Here is a 27789-nt window from a genome sequence, read left to right as displayed (position 1 = left end):
CAGACCATCCTTCTAAGGGATGTGCCCTTGAGTAAAAAGGACAACAAACATGCCTTAACATGCCCGGGAGAAGATACTACAACTGCCTAATAAGAACATCACCATGGTTCCTGACATAAACTTCAGAATCCCTAGGTCATCCTCGGTCACTGATCCTCCCTGTAAGTCACAGATTTTTAGAGTCCAAGTGTGGATAATGGGACCCCAGTGAATCCCATTAGTGCTTTCAGGGTCTTAAACTAAAATTGGACAGATCTGGGTTTGGATCCTCTGGTGCTGGTATGACTAATCATGTGCAAGATAGAGAGAAGTCCTAAGTTCACTTTGAAAATTGAATGATAAAAATGTAACATTTAGGGCACCTGGGTGGCTCAGTTGATTAAGCAACTGCCTTCGGCTCAGGTCATGATCCTGGAGTCATGGGATCAAGTCCTGCATCGGGCTCCCAGCTCCACAGGGAGTCTGCTTCTCCCACTGACCTTCTCCCCTCTCAAGCGCTCTCTTACTCTCTCTTTCTCTCAAATAAATAAGATCTTTTTTAAAAAATGTAACATTTAACACAGTGCCTGGCACATAGTAAGGAATCGATGAATGATAAGGAGTGTGTTACTGACAAACTTTCTCCTGGTTCTGGAAGTTAAAAGTTATCTCAGATGTGCCTGTTTAATACCTTTTAATAGCTACAGAAACAGACTCTTGGGATCACTGGGATTATTCAGCTACAAGTAGCTTTTAAAATATAGGTTATGGGCTTCTATCAAAGAGCATAACTTCTAGTACCTGAGCATTCAACCCTCTGCAGGTTCTTCTTCAAGTTCTTCAATGTAACTCTACAGGCTGTTCACTCTGTTTCTCAAAACCAAAATTTTGCAGCTGGGGGGGATCAAATGAGTTCCGGAGATGTCTTCCCTCCCCTCTCACCTCTAGAAGTAGTTGCTCCCGCTTACTGGATGAGGCAGTGGGGAGGGCGGCCCATGAAGGAAGCTTGTACAGCCACTGCCTTTGTCATATCTCCTCTGTGAAGAAACAGAAGACTTCAGTTCCTGGGATTGGTTAAACCCTAGATTAGAGAACTAAGGAACTACTTTGTATTTTCCTCAACATCTCCTCTTGCTTTGTGCATAGCACCACGGCAGCAAAACCATCATACATTTTTTTTTTTGCATCTTTGTCAGGAAACGGGAACGATAATAAACACAGGTGGCTTGCAATACACAATGAAAGTCTAGGAAGCTGGCACAGAGCGAAGACTCAAAGACTGAGGGAACGAGAAGAGGAAAAATCGACGAAAGACTAAGTTACACGCAGTGACCCCACCAACCCCGATGTTTGCAAAGATACTGCCAAGATGAGATCAGAAGTCACCAGAGATCCCCTGTGGTGCTGGTCATGGATTGGTTCATCCAAAATTTTTACTGAGCACTCACTGTAGGCTAGGCACTATACTGAGCCCAGGGACTAAAAAGGAAAAAACATACAAGTAAGACTAGTCTTTACTGCCAAGGAACTGGAAGTCTAGCGGGGAAGACAAGGCAAGGAAAATGACTACATGGTCGACGCTCTCTTAAGTTGACCTCCGCACAACAACTTGCTGATTAACGGACTCACTCCGTTCTCCCTGTGAAGCACACTGACGGGGTCCCCAGCACCCTGAATGCTTCCGGCTAGTATGCTACTACTAGTACTCTACATCCTCTACTTCCAGAGATTAACAAGAATGTTTATGAAGAATTGGTTAGTTTTGCTCCCAAACCTGTTTGCGACATCGGTACTTACTTGATGCTACAACTATGTAACTTAAAAATTACAGAAACTGAGGACAATAAAATGAGTTGTTGTTTCTATGGCAACTATGACGAATCCTCTGGAAAGAATCAGCAAAAGCAGGTTGCTTTAAAAAAAAAAAAAAACTGGAGTGGACATAAAATTTAAAAATTAAGGGGGGAAAAAAAAACCCTCAAAAAACAAGAGTGAATGATGATGCGTGGCCAAGAGAATTACATGAGGAAAAACCTGGAAAGAGTCTGCATTGGTACAGCTTTGAAAATGCTTGTATTGCTTGTCCACTTAAAAAGACTACTCAAGTGCAGAGAAGATCGAGAATTAAGAGAAGATGAATTATAGATGGGGCTCGTCCACCATTACAGGAAACACCAACCCGTGAACCCACACCCAAAAGAAAATGCCTTGGATCCGTATCAGAAGAAGAGCAGTTCTATTTAACAGGGCCTGCTGCAATAAATTGACTCAGGCAAAGAACATTAATGGCTGCTTAAACCATTAAGGGAAAGGCTGATGGAGAACAGAATATTCATTTGGTGCCAAAGCACTGCTCCAAGGATTGCTGTTAATCTCAAAGAGGAAAGCCCATATATACAATGGAGACAACTGGCAGTCACCACCTTAGTCAAGTGATCAAATGTAACATCATTAAGAGTGGAAAACCAGGGGCGCCTGGGTGGCTCAGTGGGTTAAGCCGCTGCCTTCGGCTCAGGTCATGATCTCAGGGTCCTGGGATCGAGTCCCGCATCGGGCTCTCTGCTCAGCAGGGAGCCTGCTTCCCTCTCTCTCTCTCTTTCTCTCTCTGCCTGCCTCTCTGTCTACTTGTGATCTCTCTCTGTCAAATAAATAAATAAAATCTTTAAAAAAAAAAAGAAAAAAAGAGTGGAAAACCAGACTTTATGGGCTACCTGATGCGATGAGCTCTTAAGTACTTTTCATCCTCTATAAAGTATTCCTGCCTAAAGTATTTAATCAAAACCTGGAATCTAATCTCCAGTGTATGGGAAATACAGGATAGAAAAATGAAATGTTCTCGCAAGGAAACGATCATAGAAACCCCAAATCGAGGACACTACCAAAGAACTAACCTGGTTTCTTTAAAAAGTCAATGCCATTATTAATTCCCTTTGGTGTTCTGTAACGACGAACTTGGCTACATAGGAAAATGTATTTTTTAGAGTTAGCGGGGGGGGGGGGAGAGGGAGAACACAAGGATGTCTTGAATTCGTTTTTAAAATCTTCTGGTGAAGAATCAAGATAAATGAGGCAAATGTGGCAAAATTCTGACAGTCCCTGAATTAGTGTTGGGTATATTGTGGTTTGTCGTCTGTTTTTTCTCCTTTTGTACACGTTTGAAACTTAGAAAAAGCTGAAAACAGTCAATGTCGGGGAAAACACTGATTGGGAGAAGAGGGTTATTCAAGCTTAAAAGAAATACGAGAACAACCAATTCCAACATACAAATCTAGATTGAATCCTTGTCATAAAAATCTATAAATAGGGGTCCCTGGCTGGCTCAGTCAGTGGAGCATGAGACTCTTGATCTTGGGGTCCTGAGTTCAAGCCCCACATGGGTATTAAGATTATATAAAAATAAAATCTAAGACAAAACAAAACCACTGTGAATAACATTTTTAGAAATTGACAATTAGAAAAATAGGAGTAGGAACTGGGGACAAAAATGATGGTGGAGAACTATAAATGTCTTAGTGACGATGGAATTAGGATTGCCTAGAAGTATGCTCACCATTTCAGGATGAAGTTCAAGAAAAAAACATTAAGAACTAGCAAATCTAGGAAACAGGTATACGAACAGTCACTATACTAGTTTTTCAACTTTCTTTAATCTTTGAACATTTTTATGAACTAAGTATTAAAGTTTGTCAACTGATAGCAAACTTTTAAAAAAAATCATTTACTTGGGGTGCCTGGGTGGCTCAGTTGGTTAAGCCGCTGCCTTCGGCTCAGGTCATGATCTCAGGGTCCTGGGATCAAGTTCCGCATTGGGCTCTCTGCTCAGCGGGGAGCCTGCTTCCTCCTCTCTCTCTCTCTCTGCCTGCCTCTCTGCCTACTTGTGATCTCTCTCTGTCAAATAAATAAAAATAAATAAAATCTTTAAAAAAAAATCATTTACTTAAGGTATGTCTATGTGGTTTTTAAAAATTCCATCCTTCAGTTACCTTTAGCTGGCTCATTAAACAACAAAGAGGGGAGAGGATCCAGTGGTGTGTTGATAAACATTTAACAACAAAATGTTGATAAACATTTAACAACATTCTGGAAAGAATGGCCCTGACTTATAGCACTGGCCAGTTCCCATGGTGTAAATATCCCTACTATGATGGATTCCAAGTTACGAACAGGAGGTCACTGAGCATAGAGCTGGGAACCATCAGTCTTCCAAGCGGACAGGAGCTACTTCCAACACACCACTGGATCCAGATCCTAATACAGGGACATTTTAGCAGTCACAGGGGAGGAGAAGATGGTCTGCAGAAAAAAAAGAAGCTAAGTTAAAATTGGCTCACAAGGATGGAGCAGAAAGATGTTTGAGCAGAGAAGATAAACCATGAGAGATAAAGGCAAACAATTCCTCAAAGGATTGTTACAAAGCTTAATTTACATGGAAAATATTCTGCACAATGCTCGGTAGACAACAAGGACAAATGCCCTAAGCACCTCCCATTCTAATTTCCTAACCTGATCCACCATCTGAATGGTCAGCTTATTGTCTATGACGTCACACCACGGCCACCTCTAGGAAGGGGGAACTCAATGGCTCGCCAGGCAACCTGCCAACAGGGGTGGGAGGGGGCGACTGGACAGCTTTGAGCCTTCTAAGTTTTGAAGAACGTGAATGTATTACTTGGTCCAAAGATAAATGAAAAGATCTCAATTTTAGGACACGAGTTCTTAAAAGTGCTCTGCTCTTCTCTTACCTTCAGCCACTACCCTGACATGTATCCAGTCAGGTACTCTTCCCGACACTCCTAACAGAAGAATTTCCAGTCAACTCCCACAAACCCAGTAAGAACGGTCCACCTCAGCAAGCCTGGCTGGCCGGGCAGAGACCCAGTCTCACAGGTCCGCATGTAAGTCACTAGCTTGGCGGCCTCAGTCCCCACAACAAAACACACACAAAGGCTTCAATCACTCTGAATGCCACATTTTACCTCAAATACATTTACTCAACAAATCTTTACTCAGTGCCTTCTATGTATTTGGGTCCAGGAACACCGAGATGAGTGGTGTTCTAACTGGGCCTCGGAAAGTCTCCTTTAGAAAGAATTGACCTTAGTCAACTCTCTTTAGGCTGAAATTAGTACTAAAATAAATATCTAATATATACATACATAAAATAAACATGCACATATATACATAGATACATATAAACAGTGGAAGCAATTCTTAAAAGAAAGGGGCCAGTATTTTCTAGTCAATTTGCTGGAAAACACATTCTGTTAAATGAATTCTGTTTTGAAACCGTAAATTAGGTATATTCTTCTGGGGGAAATACATTTCTGGGGGAAAAAAAGTCCCTAGGAAAAGGATGACATTAACATGGTTCTTAGAGGGTGAGTCCAATCCCCCAAAGGACTTCATGGATCCATCAGCAGGAGTCAAGTGAGGCAACAGGTCAAGGGGGGATTTTAACTCTTAGGAGTAGGGCAATCCCCTTGCAACCTCCTCCATCAAGGTCAAGTGGGAGCTCCAGAACTCTTAGAGCTTTGGCAAGATGTTCATGCTCTCTGTCCCCCACACGATACTCACAGACTGTCCACCACTCTCCCCCTGGAAACCAGCAGGACTAATTCCATCATGTCTTTTATGCCAGTCACCACAAACAGCCCAGGACTCCAAGATCACCCCTTATTTTTCATCAGCCTTGAGTGGCTTCCTCATGCAGGTACATTCACTAGTACTCTACTGAAGGGACTCGGAAGGACCCCCGGCAGATCTCTGGAGCTCGCTCAAGTTTTCCAGTATTCTAATGAATTCCTGTCTCTCTGACCTCCCTGAAATCTCAACTTTGTCCCCACATCACAGAGACTGCGAGGCCCTGTTCAGGCTCCCCCTCCTTGTACTATGACCTCCAGGTAGTAAGCTAGGGCAATCTCAGGGATCATTTTCCTGTATTACATGTTGTCCATTGTCTGAAAATGGGTATTTCAATACAGCTCGTATAGTTTTCTACTTGTTTAAGGAAGAAGGGTAGGGGCTCCCGGGGGCTCAGTTGGTTAAGCACCCGTCTTTGGCTTAGGTCATGAACCCAGGGTCCTAGGATCGAGACCTGCATGGAGCTCCTTGCTCAACAGGGAGCCTGCTTCTCTCTCTCCCCCTACCCCCACCCCACTAGTGCTCTCTTATCTCACCCTCTATCTCCAATAAATAAAAATTTTTAAAAAAGGAGAGTAAAAGTGGTCCCCATTATTTAATGAAAGACACCAATGGAAGTCACTCCCCTCCAGTGTTCTTATTGTCCATCTAACTTAGTCACTTTCTTCCATGATCATTCCCTTGAACTGGTCACTCATCATTACTGCAACCCTGCGGTTATCTTAATTCCAAACATCTGTTCTCTAGCCTCTTCCCATCTATTCACATCACTTCTGTTAGCACCCCAATTCCAACAGTCCTTTGCCTCACTTCTAACCTAACATGCCTACCACCCATACACCTACTTTCCCCTCCCAATCTAGCTTTAGTTCATTCCACTGTCCACCATTTTAATGAGACCCTAAACTCCCAGGTCCCTCTCGCTCCCTTGGACTTGCTGAGCTAAACCACAACCTATGATCAATCCAACTCACTAAGAGATAATACACATTTTGCATTTAGTCTTGTTTATTGTCTTCTATAAAGCTCCATGAAGGCAGGGATTCTCAGCTGTTTTGCCTACTGCTGTACTCCCAAAGCTGGATAACAGTCCCCGACACAGAGAAGATACACGTTAAATATTTCTTGTCTGGTTTAAAATCAAACCCAAAGCTCAAAGTAAGTGTTCAAATAAAAACACTAAAAGTGAAATGTATCATCCTATTTAGAAAGCTAAACTGCTTTTTGTGGTGCAAGAGGTCATGATTTAAAAAATAGGAATAGGAGTATATACACATTCCAAGTCTTTTTAACCTCCTGATTTTTTTTTTTTTTAAGTGTTATGCACCATTTTGACAAGATGGCAAGCTAGGATGGGCTTCCAACATGATTTTGGAAATTCCAGACATGTTAATGAAACATAAAAGCTGTGAGAAAAACATTAGGCAGCAGAAGGCCCAGATTTCAGCTGGGAGATGAGGCCCTCACTAGGCCTGAGCCAGGTGCTCGGGAGAAGCTTGGGTAGGCGAGTAGTTTCTTTAGCAGTGATGCTCTCTCCAGATCGCCCCCACTCACAGCCCTCTGGCAGCAGCGGTAGAGCGGCATGCTCAAGGGGATATAGGTACAAACAACTACAAAGCCTGGTGTGTACCTTCCACTTCCTACCCACTCTCACAGCCAAGGCAGGGGATGGCTAATCATCAGAGACTGCTCTCAGAGGCACAAGCTCGGGAGACCGGGCAGCCATTAACAGAGTGGACGACTAATGCTCCAGAAAAAAAGGAACTCATAGACAAATGGATGAACTTATCCCAGGGGTTTAACTGCTACAAGAGAAAAACCACCAAATCAAACCATCTATATCAGCCAAAAATCAAGTTCATGGATCAGTACAGAAAAGAACAGATTAGCAAAGAGCTTCAAAGAGGGATCATACCTAGAAACCTGTAGCAAGAACAAGTGGCATTAAAAATAAGAACCGAGTACAAGTTATTGGTATGTGAATTCTCAGAGGGGAGATAAAGAACCCAAGAGCTGGGCTATGCAGCAAAAGATTCGGTGAAGAAACTCTCCTAGAAGACAGGAGGAAGGGACCAAAAGCTGGAGCATGTGAAGAAACATGGACCGGCCGAGGATTGCCCTGGAAAGGTCACTACAGCTGTGTCATAGGAGGCCTGGCGATGGGAAGGGAGACAGGAGGAGAGAGTATCTCACGAAACAGTAATCGACAAGTCCCAGATTTAGACAGAGATGCAGGACTTCGGATTGAAAGGATTCGAAGAGCCAAGAGAAAATTGGGGGGTGGGTTTTGCAACTAGTTACAGTGTGATGAAATGAAAGAACAAAAAATAAAACTCCAAGAATTTTTAGAAAAAGTAAATCATTTATAAAGGATAAACGAGAATCAGACTGACTCCAGAAGGCTCAAAGGCAATGCTGGTCCTAAGAAATTGATGGTTCTTTTCAAAGAACCCTCCTTGAGGGGAGAAAACTTTCAAAACTTAAAATTTATACTTAAATTACCATTTAAATACAAGGGTAAAATAAAGATATTTCAAGCATACAAGGTTTTAAACATACAGAAGTTTTATCACACAGACAGCTTCTCAGGAATAGTCTACAAAGAAGAAATACCTATTTTGGAGTACACTAGAAAAATGGCAAGTAAGGGTAAGTAAATCATGTATTAAGTTTACTGTTGTCTAAATAAGGTCCAGTGGATCCACAGCAGTTCCAGAATTGAAATTATTTCGAAATCAAAATACTTTTATTGGGTTGTGGGGACATGGTGGTAAGGGGGTAGTAGAGAGGAGCGGGAGAACATCTAAGATTCTTGTCTTTTTTGAAGTATGTCGGGGCCAATACATAAATTTAAAGGTTTAAAATTGGAAAAAGATTTTTAATAGGAAAAACACAAGTATGGGATGCCTGGGTGGCTCAGTCAGTTAAGCCTGCCTTCAACTCAGGTCATGATCCCAGGGTCCTGAGGTTGAGTCTTGCAACAGGCTCCCTGCTGAGCAGGGAGCCTACTTCTCCCTCTGCCCCCTCACTCACTCCTGCTCCCGCGTGCTCTTCTTGCTCTCTCAAAAATTAATAAAATCTTTAAAAAACAAAAACAAGCATGTATATTATCAAATTAGGAGCTAAGGACAACTACCAAAAGACTAAAAAACAGCAATGCCTGGATGGCTCAGTTAACCACCCAACTCAATTTGGGCTACGTCATGATCTCAGAGTCGTCGGATGAGCCCCAAGTCAGGCTCTGTGTTTGGCAGGGGGTCTGCTTAGGATTCTCCCTCTCCCTCTTGTTTTGTCCCTCCCCTACCATACGCACACACTCTCTCTTTCATAATAACTAAACAAACCTTTAAAAAAATAGAATGTGTAACTTTCAACACAAGAAAATAATGGATTTGTTCAATAGATGATAGGAAAAGGGTAAAGCAAAAATCAATAGAAAATTTGAAACAAAATGGATTAAAGACTCAAAATATAGAAATATTTTATGACTTATATAAATGGGTTCAGCTCGCTGACATACTCAGAATGACTTCTAAACAAGAAGATATAATATATACTCACTGGAGAAAACATGAAGTTATCTGGAATACAATTAGTCTAATGAAAGAATTAAAAATCACCCATAATCTTACCTTTTAGACATTGTTTTCTACCAAAGTGTATGTATTACATTTTTCCACAAAAATACTTTTGCACAGAAGTCTTATTTTCTCTAATATTTACCCAAAATATACAAAAACACTTATTTTAAAGGATACATGCATTTCTGTGTTTATAGCAACATTTTCTGCAATAGCTAAATTATGGAAGCAGCCAAAGTGTCCACTGATAGATGAATGGATAAAGATGTGAGATACAGGGGCGCCTGGGTGGCTCAGTGGGTTAAAGCCTCTGCCTTCAGCTCAGATCATATCCCAGGGTCCTGGGATCGAGCCCCGCATCAGGCTCTCTGCTCGGCAGGGAGCCTGCTTCCTTCTCTCTCTCTCTCTCTCTCTCTCTCTCTCTCTCTGCCTGCCTTTCTGCCTACTTGTGATCTCTGCCTGCCAAATGAATAAATAAAGTCTTTAAAAAAAAATAAAAAAAATTTTAAAAAGATGTGAGATACACACACACACACGCGCGCGCGCGCATGTGAGAATATTATTCAACTGTCAAAAAGAATGAAATATTGCCATTTGCAACAACATGGAGGGAGCCAGAGAGAACAATGCTAATTGTCCTCCTAAGAAATAGAAGTAATCCGAAAAAGACAAATACCATATGATTTCACTCACATGTGGAATTTAAGAAAACAAATAACCAAGGGGAAAAAAAAAAAGAGAGAGAAAGACAAACCAAGAAACAGACTTTTAACTCTAGAGAACAAACCGATGGTTAGCGGGGAGGTGGATGGGGGGTGGGGGGGGTGAGTGAAATGGGTCATGGGAGTAAGGAGGGCACTTGCCGGGATGGGTGATGGATGGAAGTGTTGAATCACTATATTGTACACCTGAAACTACACTGCATGTTAACTGGACATTTAAAAAATGTCTCCATATTAATGTATAACCTTATAATGATTTTTAGTGGCTAAATAGTTCTATGTTGTACCACGATTGTTATACATCCATTAGACACAATTGTTACACAGCTGTTAGACATTTCAATTCTTCCCAATGTTTCATCTTTCATATAACATTTGGTAATTCCTCCTAGTAAAATAACCCTTCCCAGACTGCCACCTCCACAGGATTTAGAGGAGGCCCACAGAGGTGATGCTGGGGTAAGGCTAACCCCTCCATCACTGGGCTTTCCCTATCTTTTATCTACTGGACAACTCCTATTATCACATTAAAAGCCTGAACTATTTCCTACCTTTAAAACCAAAAAACCTTCTCCCAACCCCCCTCTTTTCTGCTATCGCTCCATTTCTTTACTTCTTTTCTTTTTTTTTTTAAAGATTATTTATTTATTTATTTGTCAGAGAGAGAGCGAGCGAGAGCGAGCACAGGCAGACAGAGTGGAAGGCAGAGGCAGAGGGAGAAGCAGGCTCCCTGCCGAGCAAGGAGCCCGATGTGGGACTCGATCCCAGGACGCTGGGATCATGACCTGAGCCGAAGGCAGCTGCTTAACCAACTGAGCCACCCAGGCGTCCCTCTTTACTTCTTTTCACAGCAAAACTCTTCAAAGAACGGTTTCCATCCATTTTCTCCATTTCTTCCTCAAGATGCTCTAAATCAGTGCTGTTCAATGAAACCACTCATGAAGATCTCCCAAGACTTCTCATTTGGTTTGATCCAATGATCAGTTCTAAGCCCTCATCTGTTTCATGATCACTTCTCTCTTGAAACCATCTCTTCACTTGGCTTCCACCACACCTCCCTAGCTTTTCTCCTTCATGGCCATTCCCCCTCATTCCCTTTTGCTAATTCTTCTCTTTCCAGTGACCTCTTGAAGCCAGAGACTCTTGATCTTCATTCTTAGATCTCTTCTCTTCTCCCTGGACACTAACTCATGTGAGCCATGATCCCATTTAGTCTCAAACTTTTCAGTATCATCATAAGCTGATGACTCCTATTTGTGTCTATCCCAATCAGGGCTCTGCAGTCCAGATTTGCATATCCAAATGCCTCCTTAACATCTCCACCAGCATGTCTACCAAGTTTATCAAGCTGTAAATAAGTCTCAAAGTCTGTTCCTCTTTTATCAAGGTAAGGGATGTATCAACATTCACTCAGTTGTTCAAACCAAAAACCTAGGCCTGATCCTTAACGTCTCTCTCACTTCCAAACCTCTGAAAAATATCCAGAATTTGATCCTTTCTTATCCTTATCCTCTCACTCTACCCCCTTGGCCCAACCCACCATGTTCTCTCATCCAAATTGCTACAATGGCTTACTAACTGGCCTTTCTGCCTTACTCTTGCTTTCTATGACCAATTCCTTGCAGAGTCACCAAAGTAATCCTTCAAAAAGAGACAAAGACGGTCACTTCCCTGCTCAAAATCCTCCAAAAACTCCCCTGTCATACCTAGAGTAGAAACAAATATCTCACCACAATCTGCAAGACCTGACAGATCCCTGCCCATCTTTGGGACCTTATTCCCTGACCATTCCTGGCCTGGCTTACTTTTCTTGGGACAGGTCATGCTGATCCTTAAATATGCCAAATACATTCCTGTCCAGGGATCTCTGCTCTCCCTGCTTCTACCACTCTACCCTAGATTTTCAGCTTCTTTACTCTCCTACCTCTTTCAGGTCTCTACTAAAATGTCACCTCCTTATGAGGCCTTCCCTGCCCCATCCCATCTTAAACAGCTCCTCCCTACCACAGTCCATACGCCCTCTTTCTGTGCTGCATGGAGCACTTACCAGTATATGATACTGTATTTCACTGCTTTTCATTTGTTTTTTTAAATGATTTTATTTATTTATTAGACAGAGAGAGAGATCACAAGTAGGCAGAGAAGCAGGCAAGGGGGGGGGGGGAAGCAGAGAGCCCCATGGAGCAGAGAGCCCGACACCGGGCTCGATCCCAGACCCGGAGATCATGACCTGAGCTGAAAGCAGAGGTTTAACCCACTGAGCCACCCAGGTGCCCTGACACTGTATTTCTTATTTAGCTGCTTAGTCTGTTCTCCACTTAAGCTACTGAATGCACCAAGGCAGGGATATGATCTTTGGGACACTATAGCCTCCATGCCTAGAACACGGACTGGCACACAGCAGGGGCCTAAGCTTCTTTGAGTAGCACGGACTGAACATTCACATATCTGTCTACTAAGGGCTAATGATCCATCTTATCCTACCCCTCCAAAAATCAAGATACTCAGACAACAAGGCTATAAAAACAAAACAAAGCAAAACAAAAAACCCAAAATATTTCAGACCTAAGTATAAAGGAAAATAAAACCTTCATCCATGTACCTATCACCCATTTTAAGAAGTAAAACATCATGGGTTAAAGCCTCTGCCGTCGGCTCAGGTCATGATCCCAGGGTCCTGGGATTGAGCCCTACATTGGGCTCCCTGCTCAAGAGGGGAGCCTGCTTCCCGCTCTCTCTCTGCCTGCCTCTCTGCCTACTTGTGATCTCTGTCTGTCAAATAAATAAATAAAATCTTAAAAAAAAAAAATAAAGAAGTAAAACATCATACAGTTTAGTCCCATGAATACCTATACCACTGAGGCAACTTAATATCAGATTTACAGAAAACCTGAAGGACAGAAAAGTGTTTTATGATTCACCCATTATTTTTCATCTGAAAATCAAATTATTTCCAAAACAGAAAATAAAATTTCCGGAACAGAAACAGAAAATAAAATTATTTGACAAAGGACTACACAGAAAATAATATTTTCCAAAACAGAAAATGAAATTATTTGACAAAGTACTCTACTAAACAACACAACACAAAACAAAACACAAAAATCATGGTGCAGTGAGATTCAAGTTTTTGGATGGAGAAAATAAATGGGAAGCAGCAAACCCTAGCAAAGTGGGCGGAAAGGAGAGACCTGGTTAGGTGGGTACACAAGGGGACCCCAAGAACAACAAGCAAGGGAAGGTGGGCAACTGGGTGCTCGTCGCCTGCCTTCCTTACGCAACACGACTGCAGAAGGATTACAGACAAAGCCTGGCTGAAGTGGCAGGTACCAAGAAGGGACGCATCCAGTGACATCACAGGACGTTTAGACAGTCCTAATGTAACCACCGAGTTTGGCCTGGGAGCACCCATCGAGGTTGGTAAGGAAATGTGGTTTGTAGAGGATGGAGGAGACACAGCTGTTGACTCAGAAAGTAGGAGACACAAAGAAAGCTGAACAGGAGACAGATGGAAAATCTTTTCAATTAGAGAAATACTTCGAAGACTTAAAAAAGTAAAACTGGAAGCACCATGACCCTATAAAGATAAATCTTTCGGAGTTTTATCAACCTAAACCCCTTTCTAGTGACGGGACTATCGAGCAGTAGCAGTAACACAACAGACCTTCACACGCCTCCAATCTCTACCCTAGCCATAGTCTCTAACACTGCTGTGCTGCAAAAGCTACTGGCTTCTGAGAGAACATCGGATTCTAGTCAAGGGAAGTGGGGGGGATCAAGATGGAACTGGAATATTCTGTTTTTGCCAGAAAGTTTAAAAAGGAGCCAGTGTAAAAGGCCAAATAACAATTTTACCATTCATTCTGTGAAAATTCACGAGTCTTTTAAAAAAATATTTATTTATTTATTTACCTGAGAGAGAGAGAGAACAAGCAGGGGGAGTGGGAGAAGGGGAGGCAGGCTCCCCGCTGAGCAAGGAGCCTGATGCGGGGCTCGATCGCAGAAGCTTGGGATCATGACCCAAGCCGAAGGCAGATGCTTAACAACAGGCACCCCAAAATTCCTAAGTCTTAATGGTACTCCAAAGGGGGGAAATCTTCTGAACTATACGGTACCTGTGGTGAGGAGGGCAAGGGGAAGTTCAAATCCAGCCCGGTTTACCTAGCTGCCCTGAGGCCTTTTTCCTCGTTGTTTCCTCTAGAGAGACACCTTTCTCTTCATTCTCACAAAGATACTGTTTGTGCTAGAGATGGTCTGTGGTGAAGGATTACGGGCATATCATTTTCCAACAATATTTATAAAAAATGTTCTGTATCGGCCAACTCAAATTATAACACAGGACTACCAGACAAATCTCTACCCCTGCAAATGAGACAGGACACGAGGCAGCCCAGGTGAGGTCCGCAGAACGCAGCCATCTCTCAGGTAAAGCAGCTATGGTCAAAACCGGGTTAGTACAACATACAGAAAGAGGCACAGGCTTGAACAGTCCCATTACTATAAAGGGGTTGAGGCTAATAAAATCAGCCTGGAATTTTTTGTTAAGATTTTATTTATTTATTTGACAGAGAGAGATCACAAGTAGGCAGAGAGACAGGCAGAGAGGGGGAAGCAGGCTCCCTGCTGAGCAGAGAGCCCAATGTGGGGCTCAATCCCAGGACCTGGGGATCATGACCTGAGCCGAAGGCAGAGGCTTTAACCCACTGAGCCACCCAGGTTCCCCAGCCTGGAATTATTGATCCAGACCTGTATTTCCAACTTAGAACCCTATGGTCATTTTGAAATGGTAGTTATCTATTTGGGTTGGGTAAAGAGATTTGTGACCCGTGAATGAATAGAGAGTAGTAATATTTTTGTGTAAGTCGTATTTATACAAATGTAATAATAACCTTTATGCTCATTAGTGTAGGCTCCTAAAATGTTCAAAATTCTTGAGATTAAATAAAATCATACCCCTAAAACTTAGAAGTTTGAAGTACTTGAAGAAACCAGATACACTGGGGCACCTGGGTGGCTCAGGTGGTTAAGCAGCTGCCTTTGGGTCTGGTCATGATCCCAGGGTTGTGGGGTCAAGCCCTGCATGATGCTCCCTGCTCAGGGGGAAGACCGCTTCTTCTCCCTTTCCCACTCCCGCTCCCCCTGCTTGTGTTCCCTCTCTCACAGTCAAATAAATAAAGGTTTATCTAACAACCTAGTTTATTTTAAAAAAAGAAACTAGATATATTATATCTCTAAGTATAGTTTGAAATGTTTAAGGAACTCTTCTCAAGGTCATAAATGGCATTAATAGAGTTTTCTGTTAAATTTAAGATCATTTGCGCACTGGTTGAAAAACTAGCAAATCTGGGGCGCCTGGGTGGCTCAGTGGTTTAAGCCTCTGCCTTCAGCTCGGGTCATGATCTCGGGGTCCTGGGATCGAGCCCCACATCGGGCTCTCTGCTCGGCAGGGAGCCTGCTTCCCCCTCTTTCTCTGCCTGCCTCTCTGCCTACTTGTGATCTCTCTCTGTCTATCAAATAAATAAATAAAAAGTCTTTAAAAAAAAGAAAAAGAAAAACTAGCAAATCTTTTTAAAGTTAACAAAATACAGTAAAGCCACTAAAAATATCTGTAAGGTATGGGTAAATGTTTGAAGAGTAATAAGCTTTTGAAGTCCTAATTTTAATAAGCTAAAGCTGGACCAAAACATAAGTAGCTCTCAGGGCTGCCTGGCATAACGGAACCAGAGAGCTTAGGAATTCCTGCCCTGCTAACTCACTTTGGGCAACCTCCCTGAAGTTTTGTGCCTCAAAGTCTTTGTCTGTAAAACCAAATAATAGTACTTGCATCAGAGCCCTTGGGAGAATTTATATATATATATATATATATATATAGAGAGAGAGAGAGAGAGAGAGAGAGCGCGCACGCACTTAAAGTTAAGCAAATTTTAAGTTGCTCTACAAATGTTAGCTTTGATGCCTACCATCATCATCATTGACTGGGATCACCTGACAAGACTACGAATGCCCTGGGGACAAGAACATGTCCTATTTTTCTCTATCATTCCTAGCATTTAGCACACTGCCAGATATCCAACAGGTACTCAAATACTGCCTGAATTTAACCGACTCATCTAAAATTCTAGCTATTAGGTCATGGGTTGCAAGCTGGAATACATAAAGAGACCCAATGGCAAATGGTAGGAGCAAAGATAAAAGGGCCAATTAAAAAAAAAAAAATTATCCAGGCAAAAAAATACTGTTTCTTGGAATTTTTTAAAAACTTTTTCTAGGAGTTTCTCAAGGTCAAGACTATATTAAGAGAAATTCAGTTGGGACTGGGGAGTGATTGCTGAACCAAAGCTAGACCCTAGATCAGAAGTAGAGATTCAATATAGAATTTGAGATTTCTCCCCAATAAATCTAATCTAACCATTTCCTGCAGAATTAATTACTTCAACTTTTTCCAACCACCGAAATCTGTTTCTGAACTAAAGGACAATATGGTCTTAACCCATTCAATACGGGCACCCTTTTATTTTCCACTGCTCTTACATGTTCCAGTTTAGTCTCATTTGGGGTAATTACTAGTAGTCTAGATGGAAAAATTTCCTGGCAGGTTGTTCCACTCACAGCCATTTAGAAAGGACTGCTTGCGTCAGACTCTTGTTTTCTGCTTGGATAAGGGGCTGTTACTTCAGACCCCAATCTTTCTTGGTGTCCCATAGTCACACTCCATTGAGTACACCCTGTGCCTGCTTCTACTAATAGCCTTTCAAAGCAAAAGGTTTTGTCTACCCACCAAGTTAGCAGATGCACCTTTCAAGTACTGAATAAGGCCAAAGAGGCCGTAATTCCATCAAGAGACATCACATGACTGCAGTAATAGTAACAGTAATTTACAATTACTGAGAGCCTGTGCATGCCAGGCACTGTTTATTTATCTTATTTCATTATCCAAGAACCCCATGAAAAAAAGATTAACTCCCATTTTATAAGCCACAAAACAGAGACTTAAAAAGACTAATGAACATTCCCTGGGCGTCTGTCCTCCCTTCCAAAGATCCAACTTACCCGAAACAGTTTCCTCTTACAGAATAGGGCCTTCTGAACTACTGTCCTCTTTTTCTAAATTAAGAAATTAAAGATCAGAGATTATACAGCTAAGAAGTATAGAGACAGACCTGAATTCTAGTTCTGATTCCAAAATCTGTATTATTGTTTTACTACGCTGTCTGTATAATTTAGCAAGGTCTTTTGTAGAACACTCTTCTACTCCAAGCTAAAGATGGAAAAGTCTGCCTGAAAAGACTATTTCGTATTGAATTTCTCTTCTTGTCTTTGAAGAAAGATGGGGAAGGAAAAAGAAGAAAGGCTATGGTAACTCTCCTATCCAAAAACGTCCTAAACTCTTAAAACACCAGATGATACCAAACTGGCAAGAATCACAGTGAAAGGTTAAATACTGAGTCCTTTCTGGAACATTCTCCAATGTTTTCAGAACTTCAGTAAACTGCTTGACTTGTAGGTAAATAAATTCAACCATTTTTCTGCAGTTCAACTCAAGATTTTTAAAAAAATAGATGTAACAAGTTTTCTTCTCTTAAAACCCAACTACAACGAGATATTCTATAACCTGTATCACATGGTAATCATTCAGCTCAGTTTGGATTGACGGACTTGTACTCACTTGTTTTCAGAGGTTCTTATTTTAGAATTTTATTTTATTTTTTTAAGGTAGGCTCCATGCCCACCACAGAGCCCAGGGCAGGGCTTGAACTCACACCCCTGAGATCAAGGCCTAAGCTGAGATCAAGAGCTAAACACTCGACCAACTGAGCCACCCAAGCCTCCCTTTCATTCTATAATTCTTACTTATAATTATAATTCTTATAATTCTTAAAAAAAAAAATAGAAAGGTAAACCAATGAGGATACATCCACACAATAAATACTGGGATACAACAAGAAAACCATGAGCATGTTCTTTTCGTACCAATACAAAACTCTAAGAAACACGGTGAGGAAAAAAAGCAAGGCATAGCAACATGCATACAACACAATATCATATGTAATGAAAAGGGACACAACACACATTTGTGTGTTTATGGAAAGATGTACAAGTAGTGCTGGTTGCCTCCAGAGAGAGCGTACTGGCAGCAAGAGAAAGGAATTTCACTATATACACATTACAAGTTTTATATACTGTGAATATATTGACTATGCAGAACAAAAAAGTAAAGAGTAACGTTTACTAGTTGTTTTTTTTGCATGCGCTTTTAAAATTTATTTTTACTTGTCAATTACGCCTTGTAGGCTCTTCATTTAATTCTCACACTTTTTCATAACCTCTCTGGCTTAGAGTAGCTTATTCTACTTTGCTTAATAAAAGCATTCTGTGGCTATTGGCAAAGAGGAGATACCTACCAACCCACACCTTTTGTAAGTATGTGCAAATATTAACTAGGTGTTTTCCATGTGCCAAGCGCTGTACTGGATGTTAAGACATAAGATATATAGTCTCTGGTCAAAGCTATGTCACTATTATAGTTTTAAAAATGAAAATAGTTTTTCACTCAATTACAAAAAATATAAGTTCATTGCTTTAAAAAAAATGGAAAACAAAATGAAAACCATGTTTAATTCCACTATCAAGAGACAATGAATATTTTATGTTTATCTTTCCAAAGTTTGTTGTTGTTGTTGTTGTTTTAGTTCACATTTTTAAGACTAAGTTATCTCTGCACCCAACATGGGACTCAAACTCATGACCCTGAGATCAAGAGTTGCATGCTCCTCCCACTGAGCCAGCCGGGTGCTCCCATATATATTTAAAAAAAAAAAAAAAAAAAAATGAAGGGGCACCTGGGTGGCTCAGTTGATTAAGCATCTGGCTCTTGGTTTCAGCTAAGGCCATGTTCTCGGGGTCATGGGATCAAGCCCTCCCCCAGAGCTCAGCACAGAGCTGGCTTGAGATTCTCCCTCCCCTTCTGCCCCTCCCCCAACTCCTGGGCACTCAAACTCACTCCTCTCATAAATAAAAATCTTTAAAAAACAAAGTGAGGAGGGGCGCCTGGGTGGCAGCTCATGTCTTGATCTCAGGGTCTGAGTTCAAGCCTCACACTGGGCATGGAGCTCTACTTTAAAAAAAAAAAAAGTGAGGATATTCTGTACATTTGGCAATATATATTTTCTAGAATATATAAGAACATTCCTACCTAAATACAGTATTGAAGTATTAAAGTTTTAAATTTTGTTTTAAAACAAAGAAACATACTTATGATTAAATATCTTACTTTTTCTTCCAAAATGTTCTGACACATTTTTTAAGTAGTTTCTTTGTAATTTCTAACTGTTCCATCATTATTTTTGAACATTTAAGGTTTTATTTATTATTATTAAAGATTTTTTTAAAGATTTTATTTATTTATTTATTTATTTAAAATTTTTTTTTTTTAAGATTTTATTTATTTATCAGAGAGAGAGGTGGGGAGAGAGTAAGCACAGGCAGACGGAGTGGCAGGCAGAGGCAGAGGGAGAAGCAGGCTCCCTGCTGAGCAAGGAGCCCGACGTGGGACTCGATCCCAGGACGCTGGGATCATGACCTGAGCCGAAGGCAGCTGCTTAACCAACTGAGCCACCCAGGCGTCCCAAGATTTTATTTATTTATTTGACAAACAGAAATCACAAGCAGGCAGAGGCAGGCAGAGAGAGGAGGAAGCGGGCTCCCCGCCGAGCAGACAGCCCGATGTGGGGCTCGATCCCAGGACCCCGGGATCATGACCTGAGCTGAAGGCAGAGGCCTCAACCCACTGAGCCACCCAGGTGACCCTATTATTAAATATTTTATTTATTTGTTGACAGAGAGAGAGGGAACACAAGCAGGGGGACTGGGAGAGGGAGACGCAGGCTCCCCAATGAGCAGGGAGCCTGATGCGGGACTCCATCCCCAGACTCTGGGATCATGACTTGAGCCAAAGGCAGACACCCAAAGACTGAGCCACCCAGGCGCCCGAAAATTAAGATTTTAAAATAAACTTTATAGTGAAGTTCAAAGAGATCCTCTCTTGTTAAAGAAACAAAAAGCCGAATCCCTGCTGTTTGTGTACAACTCCAAAGCCTGACACAGGTGTGCCGAATGGGTGACAACAAATACCTCAAGAGACTTGGCAGTAAACGCTGCAAGCTTGGAAAAAGGGGACCCGCTCTGGTCACAATTTGACTTAGCGCCCCTTTAGACACAGTCTGTGGACTTGTACTCATTGTGGCCCATTTTCATCACCTCCCACCTCAAGTCCTCCCTTCTTCCAATGTACTTTTTACCAATACTTGCCCATTCTTTATGGGTTACGCCTTTGTAACCATAATGTAATTATACCTTCATTTCATTTTCTATTAAGTATAGACCATATCCTTTCGCTTGCCCCTTCTAAGATAGGATACTTTCCATTTACTTCTCTTCCTCTCCTTTCTCCTCTCAACTGCTAGAATCTAAATCCACTCTTCTGTATGGGAGAGTTAATAGCCTTCTAATGGTTGTAACCAATTTCCACTTATGGATACACTCTAATTTACCTGATTAGACATCTATGGAATGGACAGAAGTTGTTCCCAATTTTGCACTCTTAAAAGCTACACTGTAATAAATGTTTTTGTGACCACCTTGTCCCATATATAAACTTGTCCCATTTCTTCTTTAAGATAAATTCTTAGAAGCGGAACTTTCTGGGTGAGAGGTACTTTGTTAAGGCTAACCTATCTTGCAGAAACATTTACCAGTATGATAAAAATGGATTAAAGACTAGTTTTGAAAATTGATCAGAAAAATAATCATCTGTAAACTTCCATCTTTTTTTTTCCCAAAATTAAGTTTTATTAAGAGGTCTGGTTCTCATCAAATGTAATATAGCAAAATTATTCATTTACATATATGTGCATCTGAGTAATTCCTCTATCCTGTAAACAAAAACCACAGAAATTTGAGTATTTGGGCATACCTACATATTCATAAGATGGTGCTATTTATTGACAATTTATATAGAAAAATAATTCAACTCTGCTTATTCTGACATAAGGTATAACATAATTAATGCCCCAAATCAGTTTCTAGAAGCAAGCTAGAAGGATACACTTCTAGAAGTAAATACACAAGCTAGAAGTAGAATACACTTCTCCAAATTTCAAAGTTGATTATTAAAGCACACATATACATCCCCCCCATAAGACCATGTTTTTTTTTTTTTTAAGCTTAATACATATATTTTCCCCTAAGGATATTTTCTCTTTAAATATTGTCCCTAAAATCTAGTTGCTGAGGAATGCACTTTTCTGGTTCCATCCCAATTTTAGAAAGTCTACTCAGATATCATAAACCAACAGGAAATTTGTCTGAAGATTTTCTAACAACTCTCAAAATGTTTCTGTACTTGAGCATACCAGGTTGTCTAAACTGACTGGCATTTATCTAATGTTATAAATCGTATTATAAGTGGAAATGTGAAAAACCAGACTTTTCAAATACTTAGAAATCTGCATTTCAGAGTCCACACTTTGAGAACTACAACCTGAGTGCTTGAAAAATTCTTTTAAGAATTTCTCATTTAATAGTTCTAATTTACAGCTAATGTAAACACACTGGTGACCAGCAGAGCTGACTTCATGAGATGTGACCTATGCCACTGCACAGCGCCCCACACTCTATTCAGTGTTCTGTCTGGTCTTGAAACGGTTCATTTTTGAGCAACGTACCCTATGTTTTTATTCTGCTCTGGGCCTCAAAATTATACAGCTGGTTCTAGTTGACAGTGAGGCCCGTCCCCCCAATAATGTGAGGCTAAGAGAAATAAGGTTTCTCTCTAGAATGAAACATGGAAACTACTAAAAGCCAGCACAAGAAATTGTACGTATATAACCAAAATATCTGAAATGTACAAAACTAATAACTTGGCATTTAGGAGCAATCTCAGAGAAACAGGACAATAATGTGATTATTTTTGTTTAGAGAAATTATATTCAGATGTATGAACACAGCTGGAAGGGCAATCCCTTAAAAAGGAATGAGAAAGGAAGCAACACACACACACACACACACACACACACACCACAGTTACGCAGAGCTATCCATGGATTGTTCATAAGCAAGAATGCCCCCACACTCCCATCTCTATCATTGAGGATTCATTGGCTTATCAGCGCTTAAAGCCTCAAGAATCAAAAATAATATAAATACCTACTCCCCCTTCCCGCACCCCACCCCCACCACAAGAGCGTTGAGTGTGCAAGATCAGGGGAAGGAGCAGAGATAGAGACAGAATCAAGAGATCTCATCACCGTGAAATCATGACCCAAGCCAAAATCAAGAGTCAGACACTTAACTGACTGAGCCGTCCAGGTGCCCCATATAAATACCTATTTACAATAAAAAGCTAATAGGCCATATGACAAGTTTCAATACATTTCAATGGATTAAAATCTTAGAGGAGTATTTTCTCTGATCACAGTGGCATAAACTCACAGAGCAATAACAAAAAAGGTAACTAAAAAAATCCGCAATACAGTTCTGAATTTGTAAATGTAAAGGAAACCACAGGAAGATGTATAAAAACAAGCAAACAAAAAACCCTGTAAAATGCAGCTAAAGCTGTGCTTTAATGAAAAATGTATAGCCTTAAAAAAGGTGGCTGGAAAATGGGGCACCTGGGTGGCTCAGCGTGGTTAAGTGTATGCCTTTGGCCCGGGTCATGATCCTAGGGTCCTGGGATAGAGCCCTGGGATCGAGCCCCGAGTCGGGCTCCCTGCTCAGCGGGAGGCCTGCTTCTCCCTCTCCCTCTCCTGATGCTTGTGTTCCCTCTCTCACTCTCTCTCTCTCTCTCTCTCTCTGTGTCATATAAATAAATAAAACCTTCAAAAAAAAAAAAGTGTCTGGAAAAAGGAATTCAAGGACCCATCTCAAGAAATCAGGAAAAGAACAGCAAATTAAACCCGAAGAAACAAGGGAAATAGTTAAGAGAAAAAAAAAAAGAAAAAAAAAAAAAAGAAACAGAACATACAATAGAAAGATTCAATAAAATCCAAGTTGGAAAGATAATGTAATTGATAAGCAAGATGAAACCAAGGGGGAAAAAAAGAGAGAGGGCTGGGGGAGAAACACTACCAGTGAACAGCAGGAAAGAAAAGGGGCCACAGATATAGGTCTTATAGATATTAAAAAGATAGGTAAGAACCTGTTTTGAATAATTTTTCAAGTACACATTTCAGAATATTTTCAAAAGGACATTCATCTGTAAATTTAGATAGAACGGGTAAATTCCTAGTAAAATATGGAGCACCTGGGTGGCTTAGCAGATTAAGCATCCAACTCTTTTTTTTTTTTTTTTTTAAGATTTTTTATTTATTTGACAGACAGAGATCACAAGTAGGCAGAGAGGCAGGCAGAGAGAGAGGAGGAAGTAGGCTCCCTGCTGAGCAGAGAGCCCGATGTGGGACTGGATCCCAGGACCCTGAGATCATGACCTGAGCCAAAGGCAGCGGCTTAACCCACTGAGCCACCCAGGCGCCCAAGCATCCAACTCTTGATTTCAGCTCCGGTCATGATCTCAGGGTCGTGGGATGGAGTCCCACAGTGGGCTCCACCATGGGCAGGGAGTCTGTCTTACTCTCATCCCTCTGCGCCCCGCCCCCGGCTCACAAAGCTCTCTTGCTAAAATAAATAAATCTTTAAAAAAAAAAAAAGGCCCTCTCTTTCCCTCTTCCCCTCCCTACCTCCTCTCAAGTAAGAATTAAAACGTATTTTAAAAAAGAGTGTAGTCCCAAAGCAATGAAATTCATTAAATCCATAACTAAAAACCTTCAAAGGAACTCTAGGCCCAGTGGCTTTACCAGTAAACTTCCAAGCACTCAGAGAACAGGAACTACCTTACATGAACTCTTCCAGAGACAAGAAAAAATGGAATATATTCTTCCCATTTTATGAGATCAGCATAAAATATGACACGTTGCAACAAGGAATATCCTACCCATCTCCCTCATTAACAAATATCAGCCGACCAATCCAAAGATTTATACAAAAGGGGTAACACACCCCAAATTCCCAGGATAAAAGGTTGGTTTAACAACAACAAAAATCAATGTAATTCATTGGAGTAACAGAACAAAAGGAAAAAAGTCACATATAATCGCGATATTAACAGGAGAGATCACATTTTTACAATATTCAACATCTACCCATGATTTAAAAACAGAACCAGAGGTGCCTGGATGGCTCAGCTGGTTAAGCATCGACCCTTGCTTTTGGCTCGGGTCATGATCTCGGGGTCGTGAGATCCCCCCACCCCATGTAAACCTCCTCACTTCAGTGGGGAGTCTGAGAGTCTCCTCCCTCCTCTCCCTCCACCCCCTCCCCACTCTGAAATAAATAAAAACTTTTTTAAAAATCTCAAATTTAGGAGAAAGGATCTCTTAATCTGATGAAAGGTATGTACACAAAATGGAATGGTGAAAAACGAAAGCTTTCCCTGTGAAATGGGCAAGACGACAAGGACTCCTACTAGGACGTTTATTCCACATTATGCCGGAGATCCTAAGCAGTACATTTAGGCAAGAAAAGAAATTACAGAGTGTTTAAGGACACGACTGTGCTGGCAAAAAATCTATATATCAAAAATAAGAAACACCAAAAGAATTTGCCAATTTGCTTGATTAAAGTTCAATATAAAAAAATCATACTTCTCTATATTAGCCACCAAGAATTGTTAAATAGAACACTAAGAAATAAAACTGTTTACAATAGATTTAACAAATGAAACACTTGAGAATAAACCATCAAGATAAAGTCATTACAGAGAAAATAAAACCTCCACACACTGAACGAAACAAATTCAAGACCACATCAATAATCGAGGGCTGCCGATATGCCATGTTCAGATATTTGGACATTGTAGAGATGATAAGTTCTTCAAGTTGATCTAAAGATCCAATACAATCACAACAAAAACTCCAGGTTGGTTTTTTTTTTTTTGGTGTGGGAAACAGATAATTATAAAATTTAGATTAAAATGCAAAAGGTCCAAGGAAGGCCAAGACAATCTTGAAGAAATACAAAGCTTGAAGACTTCTGTGAGCAGCTCTCACATCTTACGCAGCTACAGTAACAAAGGCTGTGGCATTGGCACGAACAGAAATAATGATCAATGGCACAGAACACCGAGACCCGAAATGGACTGATGCGTACATCAAGCAACCTCATACGCTGTGGGAGAGAAAGTGGACAGCACTACTCTGAGAACTGTGCATTATTTACTAAAACTGAACTTAAACGATGCTGGGAACTTGCTACTCAAGTGTGATCCAGAAACAGTACAAGGGCGTGTCCTGGAGCGCATTGGCAATGCAGTGCTCAGCCCCATCCCAGATCTACTGAAGTAGGACCTACAGTTTAACAAGGCCCCAGGTGACTGATGTGCACTTGACAGTGAAAGAAGCACCACCCTAGGACCCAGCGATTTTACTCAGGGATACACACCCATCAGAAATGCATATAGAGGTGGCGCCTGGGTGGCTCAGTGAGTTAAGCCGCTGCCTTCGGCTCAGGTCATGATCTCAGAGTCCTGGGATCGAGCTCCGCATCGGGCTCTCTGCTCAGCAGGGAGCGTGCCTCCTCCTCTCTCTCTGCCTGCCTCTCTGCCTGCTTGTGATCTCTCTCTGTCAAATAAATAAATAAAAATCTTTTAAAAAAAAAAAAAAAGAAATGCATATAGAGGTGACACCTGGGTGGCTCAGTTGGTTAAGCCACTGCCTTCAGCTCAGGTCATGATCCCAGGGTCCTGGGATTGAGCCCCGCATCGGGGTTCTTCCTCAGTAGGGAGCCTGCTTCTCTCTCCGCCTCTGCCTGCCACTCTGCCTGCTTGTACGCGCTCTCTCTCTCTCTCTGACAAATAAATAAATAAATACAATCTTAAAAAAAAAAAGAAAAGAAAAAGGCATACAGAGGTCTATTGATATCATCTGCACAAGAGTCACAGTAAGACTATTAATGAGAGCCCCAACTAACTACCCCAATGCTGAACAAGATTAAGAATCCTACAATCACAAAAAGCAGTATTCTACAACTCAAAATATAACGCTATATAAAAGCAGCCCAAAAGAATAGACCTTTTATGCTTTAATTTACATGAAGTACAAAACCAGAAAAAACTATCAGTGTTAAAGTCAGAGCAGTGGCTGTCACCCGTAGAGGACACACTAACAGGGAGGGAGACTCTTATCTGATGGGAAAACCCATCGAGTTGTATGCTTGCATCTTGTGCACTTTTCTGTACATTATACAGTAATAAACAAGTACTAGAATGCTAAATGTATTAACTGTATATGAATATTTCAATAATTTTTTTTAAAGTACTAGAATGAGGGGCAGCTGGGTGGCTCAGTGGGTGGAGGCCTCTGCCTTTAGCTCAGGTTGTGATCTCAGGGTCCTGAGATCGAGTCCCACATTGGGCTCTCTGCTCACCGGGGAGCCTGCTTCCCCCTCTCTCTCTGCCTGCCTCTCTGCCTACCTGTGATCTCTGTCAAATAAATAAAATCTTTAAAAAAAAATAAAGTACTAGAATGAAATACACCAAAATCCTAAAAATAGTTCTTTCTGGGAGAGAAGATTTATAATGCTTCTTTTCTTTTGTTTACTCTTGAGTTTCTCATTTTCTACCACTAAGGAAACAAATTTATTTATTTATTTATTTATTTTTCACAAACCTTTGTGTAGGAAGATGGACAGATGCCTAGTGGTGACCTCCCAAGGGTTTCAGAGAAATGTCAAAGGACACTGGGGAACCTTTCAACAACTAAATTCTAATTTTTTTTTTCTTTAAAGGAAACTTATGGCACCTACATACTGGGCAAATTAAAACAAAATTTTTCTGTGAATTAAAACTATAATGTTTTCCAGTTTTCAAAGAGTTCCTAAGGGGAACACAGCCGACCTAGCTTAGAGACAATGCAAACTTGCCGTGCCTCTAGCTGAATTCTGCAGGGTTTGCAAAGAAAATGTAACCAGAAATATATATTACTTGTAGGTTAAGCTACAGATATCTTTTCATGTCCATATTTTTGAAAACCTTATCTCCCCCAACCACATTTTAAGCTGCTCAAATCTAATTCACATACATTTTACTCATTTAAAGTATGTAATTCAACGGCTTTTAGTATATTCATAGTCCAACCATTATCATGATCTAATTCCAGAACATCACCACCTCAAGAGGAAAACCTATACCAATTAGCAGGCTCCATATCTCCCAGTTCTTTACCCCCACCATTAGGCAAGCACTAAGCTGCTTTCTGTCTCTACAGATTTGCCTGTTTGGGACATTCAATAATTTTTTGTGGTTTGCAAAATACAATTTTTACAATTCTTTTGTTAAATGTATTCCCAAGTATTTTGTTGTATTATAAATTAAACGGTTTTCACTGCCAATGTAATGGAAATACAAGTGGTTTCAGCTTATTGCTCTTGGACCCTCCTGTCATCCCACCAAACTCACTTATTCTAACAGCTTTGTAGTAGATTCCTCAGCATTTTCAACATACAAGAGCCCATCATCTTGTAAATAAACTTTTTTATTTCTTCCTCTCCAAACTCAGTGCCTAGCCTTCTCCCTTTTTAAGAGCTATATATTATTCATTGTTATAATCACACTGAGGTTTTAAAGACCACCCTGCCTAGAGGCAAGCAAGTATTTTTCAAGTTCCTCAAATTTGTTCCCTTTGAATTAGCATATCTACGTGGGGAAACAGGTTATTTTCTGTCTAACAGAATGTACATGTTATTTTTTATAACAAAACAAGAGCCAGAGAATAATACATTTTAATACTTACATGGAGTTACACTTGATAGCCAAA

General features: G+C 40.9%; 1 protein-coding gene across 6 annotated transcripts in view; it reads right to left on the bottom strand.

The window, feature by feature from the left end:
- CNNM2 (cyclin and CBS domain divalent metal cation transport mediator 2) overlaps positions 1–27789 on the bottom strand; it is a 154921-nt gene that overhangs the window by 54585 nt on the left and 72547 nt on the right. The window contains exon 2 of one of the 6 annotated variants that reach the window (XR_004278844.1): positions 922–1016. The exons of the other annotated variants lie outside the window; for them this stretch is intronic. The gene's annotated coding sequence lies outside the window, so the exon portion shown is untranslated. The remainder of the gene's footprint in view (positions 1–921; positions 1017–27789) is intronic. 6 annotated transcript variants of the gene reach the window in all.

This window comes from Mustela erminea, chromosome 14, assembly GCF_009829155.1.
Source record: "Mustela erminea isolate mMusErm1 chromosome 14, mMusErm1.Pri, whole genome shotgun sequence".
NCBI lineage: Eukaryota > Metazoa > Chordata > Mammalia > Carnivora > Mustelidae > Mustela > Mustela erminea.
The sequence above is the reverse complement of the archived record's forward strand: the minus strand, read 5'-3'. Positions and strand labels throughout refer to the sequence as shown.